This window comes from Montipora foliosa, chromosome 9, assembly GCF_036669935.1.
Source record: "Montipora foliosa isolate CH-2021 chromosome 9, ASM3666993v2, whole genome shotgun sequence".
Classification (NCBI taxonomy): Eukaryota; Metazoa; Cnidaria; class Anthozoa; order Scleractinia; family Acroporidae; genus Montipora; species Montipora foliosa.
In genome coordinates, this window is record NC_090877.1 from 3257457 (window position 1) to 3262456 (window position 5000).

Sequence of the window (5000 nt, forward strand, 5' to 3'; positions counted from 1 at the left end):
TAGCTGTCGCTTACAACGTCCTCTTGCGGTTTGTGACTCCATTCCGAAGGATGCCTGTACCATAGCCCTGTAACACCCCAAACACACAGTCAACGGAACTTTACGTAACAGCACTTGAAGCGTGAAGAAAATTAAATGAAACATAAACATGCAATTTAACTAAGATATCACTAGTGTTAAAACGTTGAAACGAATTACTGTTTTCGGGAACGAAATAAGATTATCTTCCTTCTAAAATGACAGCTGTAGAACTGAGATCCAAGCGAATTAAATGGTAAAAGCATGTAGGGCTGTGTAGGTTATATACTGTATCAGAATTCAGATCGAGAAAGTGTCTGTCTAACAATATTCGCCCCCGTGGCGCTGTAGCCCATCTATTGTGCCAGGATTCTAAACTGATTACTAGGTTTTTGGCCGAGCAAAAGTGTTCGTCTGCCTTGATTAATAGTTTGCTCAGTATTATACCCTTTTATAGATAACTACAGGCTGCTGGCAGTTTATCTCATCGATCAAAAAACGGTAACATTTAATTTGGAAACTGGAGCAGTTATAAAATAATTGTGTGCTATCTTTATATAGGGTTTTAAAGGTTTAAACTATCAAGTGAGTTGAAAGAACATTAACACGAGAGGAAGGCACATAATTATTAACTCAACGAATGAATGGGGTTAGTTTCTGGTACTGTGTCGAAGGGAGAGTAAAACAGGAAAATTAGGTCTCAAACCAACTCCAGGGGCACCCAACGACCAATTTGTTGTAAAATGTATTATTATACCCCAGTTAATGAAAATAAATGTTTTTAAGGCATTTCAGGTGTTTTTCATTGTTGCTTGGAAAACATTATCTGTTCCTTTTTCCCAGCAAGACACTCGATAAAATTGGTTGGTTTCCCAGCCAGCTGATCAAATTTATTTCCCAGCCAGGAATTCCGCGCGCTTTCAAATCCCTCGATCCAAAACGACCGAACAAAAGCGACAAAACCGGGACAAAACAGGTTTTTCCGCAAGCGCAATCACTCTGACCAGCCGTCGGTTCTTTTTGTTTTTTTTGTTTTTTTTTTTAGTCGTCCTCAGTCAGAGTTTCTACAGCCAGCTCGGGTTGAAATGCTAGAAAAAGTAAGTAATTCCCAGGCAAAACCTCTATCAATAACAAAATTTCCCAGCCAGCTCATCGAAACACCTGTATTTTTGCCAGCCAGCAAGATTCCTCTGGGGAACAGATTCGTTGGGTGCCCCTGCAACTCGTTGATAAAGTTTGTTAGGTCGAATTGCCACCGCGAAAAGATAAATAGGGACCTTAAGATCTAAGACGTCGACGAAGGTTTTCATTGTTAGTTTGGAGGACTTGCTGCAAAGAATCATAACCAACTGAAGACCGTCTATGAAGGCAAAAAAGTTTAATTTTCCCTCTTTTGTTTTAATTTTTTAGATGTAATATATACGAGAACTCTTTACATAAGTTCTTAAAAGGCGTTATGAAAATATATGTAATTATATCTGTTCGAAGGTGTAATAGCTGTTAAGTTTTATTCCTCAGTTATCGAGTTCCATAAGTATAAAACTTAAAAATGGTTTGCTTCAAAATCAGAAAAGAACCAATTCACTGAATTCACCGTTGCTGTTGAGAAAAGTGTATGCTAGGCAAAACAAGTTGCGTCTCGGCAGCCTGACAGTTAAGAAATAATTTGCCTGTTTTTAAATTAACAAATACACCAATACATCACTAAGGCGTTTCATGTTTAACCGGAGAATTAGGGAAGCAGATGTTCGAAGGTGTAATAGCTGTTGAGTTTTATTCCTCAGTTATCGAGTTCCATAAGTATAAAACTTAAAAATGGATTGCTTTAAAATCAGAAAAGAACCAATTCACCGTTGCTGTTGAGAAAAGTGTATGCCAGGCAAAACAAGTTGCGTCTCGGTAGCCTGAAAGTTAACTAACAAAATAATTTGCCTGTGTTTAATTTAACAAATACACCAATACATCACTAACGTTTCATGTTTAACCGGAGAATTAGGGAAGCAGATTTTCGAAGGTGTAATAGCTGTTGAGTTTTATTCCTCAGTTATCGAGTTCCATAAGTATAAAACTTAAAAATGGATTGCTTTAAAATCAGAAAAGAACCAATTCACCGTTGCTGTTGAGAAAAGTGTATGCCAGGCAAAACAAGTTGCATCTCGGTAGCCTGAAAGTTAACTGACAAAATAATTTGCCTGTGTTTAAATTAACAAATACACCAATACATCACTAACGCGTTTCATGTTTAACCGGAGAATTAGGGAAGCAGATGTTCGAAGGTGTAATAGCTGTTGAGTTTTATTCCTCAGTTATCGAGTTCCATACTGAGTATAAAACTTAAAAATGGTTTGCTTCAAAATCAGAAAAGAACCAATTCACTGAATTCACCGTTGCTGTTGAGAAAAGAGTATGCCAGGCAAAACAAGTTGCGTCTCGGCAGCCTGAAGGTTAAGAAATAATTTGCCTGTTTTTAAATTAACAAATACACCAATACATCACTAACGCGTTTCATGTTTAACCGGAGAATTAGGGAAGCAGATGTTCGAAGGTGTAATAGCTGTTGAGTTTTATTTCTCAGTTATCGAGTTCCATAAGTATAAAACTTAAAAATGGATTGCTTTAAAATCAGAAAAGAACCAATTCACCGTTGCTGTTGAGAAAAGTGTATGCCAGGCAAAACAAGTTGCATCTCGGTAGCCTGAAAGTTAACTGACAAAATAATTTGCCTGTGTTTAAATTAACAAATACACCAATACATCACTAACGTTTCATGTTTAACCGGAGAATTAGGGAAGCAGATTTTCGAAGGTGTAATAGCTGTTGAGTTTTATTCCTCAGTTATCGAGTTCCATAAGTATAAAACTTAAAAATGGATTGCTTTAAAATCAGAAAAGAACCAATTCACCGTTGCTGTTGAGAAAAGTGTATGCCAGGCAAAACAAGTTGCATCTCGGTAGCCTGAAAGTTAACTGACAAAATAATTTGTCTGTGTTTAAATTAACAAATATACCAATACATCACTAACGTTTCATGTTTAACCGGAGAATTAGGGAAGCAGATTTTCGAAGGTGTAATAGCTGTTGAGTTTTATTCCTCAGTTATCGAGTTCCATAAGTATAAAACTTAAAAATGGATTGCTTTAAAATCAGAAAAGAATCAATTCACCGTTGCTGTTGAGAAAAGTGTATGCCAGGCAAAACAAGTTGAATCTCGGTAGCCTGAAAGTTAAGATATAATTTGCCTGTGTTTAAATTAATTTGAAATAAAGAGATTAAAGAAATAATTTTCCATTTTTTAATTGGATGATGCTGGCCGTTGTAAACCGTGTTTTAGAAAATATTTCAGATTGATTTACTGTGCCTCTGGACTATATTGACACATCACTCAAAATTAATTTAAAGTAATTTGAGTTATTTGTCATTAAAACTTTATGACGAAGTCGGCCCAACAAATGTGTCGAGATTAGCACCTCTCTCTCCCTTTGTGTCTCGCTCTGCCTTTTTAGTGTGAGTCTTGTTACAACTCCCACTGAGATGTTGGTAATTTTTTTTTACCTAAACAGCGGGGACCCACATTCCTGACCCAAGTTAAGCTCCTCATGTTGCTTTCTTTCTTAAATACAAGGTACCAGCCCTCCGCTAATGAAGCATTGTAACAAAATGCTATGCAACAGCCCAGACAATGGGCCACATAACCCATGATAAATATGATTTACTTTGTTATGTTATTATAAGGGACTATAAGATCCACGACGGGGACAAAAACGAAAACATCACCTCAAAATATAACTTTCCATAGTTGTAAGTCTTACGTGATTAAGAGCCATTTTCCGAGAAAATCAAAAATCGCAAGACACTCGTAAAAAAATCGATTTTTTTTTTCTTTTGCCAAAACATCCCTTTTAGTGACCTAATTCAATAAAAAATAGTTTTGGGTTCAAGCGATTCATTGTACGGGAGAAATAACAAAAAGTTTGAAAAATCGATTTATGGCTGGTTTTTCGCGCTTAAAAACAACAGAATCCGACCTCAACTTCGAGAAAACGGTGAACGCATAAGAAACAATCCCTAACATCGAAACTTCAGGCGAATATTATTTCGTTCTTAATCTTTGAAGCCCTAAAAGAAAATTTGAAGAAATAAGTTTTTTACATTTACAATCGACAAGTTTAAAAAGGACATATTTGTGTCTCTTGAAATGTTAGAAAATGAAAGCGAACTTTAACTGTTGAAAAAGCCCTCTGGTATATGCCGCTTCCTAGTAAAACCCATATAGAATAAAGCCTTGGCTATTGAAGTAAATTAAGGCAAAGTCTTAGCTCTGGGAATTAAATACAGCCCTGACACTGGAGTAAGCAATTTGAGAATTTCATTTAATAAAATGTATGCAAATTAGACGGCCCGCTGAAGGAATTCATACTAAACAAAAGTTTAGTGCAAAAGGACTACTTACTGTTGCTAGTAATATGTTTTTACAGTGAAAGTGTTATTTCTAGCTTTCAGCTGTGTTGGTGAGAGCCGTAAATAACTTTTTATATGACGACTGAAAAACGTTTGTTCAGCCACATTGCCGCAGCGAAATCATTGAGATCGCAACTTCGAACTGAAACTGTCATCGCTTGATGAAACTCCGTTACCACAATGGTAAAATAGTTTTCTTCAGGGGGAAAAAGCAGAATTAAAATGCATTCGAAACCGTTGACTTCGATTTTGAATTTGTTTAGTTAAGATTTCAAGCCACCACAAGGTCTTATGACTTCTACTGACCCACGAATCGGTTACATATGCCAAGGTCACGTTAGCAAACTGTCACGAAATACTCAATAGCTTCTGTTTTTGGTCTTTGTTTTGTTGGTAAAAAATACATACAATTTTCACAGAACAGACCTTCTTGCTTAATTTGATTTATATATTTGTATTGGTCCAGACACATGCATATGCTGACTTGTTGTAAAAGACATTCATCACAGTTTTTGATTCAGAGTG

The 5000-nt window shown here is 36.2% G+C and overlaps 1 protein-coding gene across 1 annotated transcript in view; it reads left to right on the forward strand.

The window, feature by feature from the left end:
* LOC137970830 (polycystin-1-like) overlaps positions 1 to 5000 on the forward strand; it is an 87570-nt gene that overhangs the window by 372 nt on the left and 82198 nt on the right. The gene's annotated exons all lie outside the window — the stretch shown is intronic.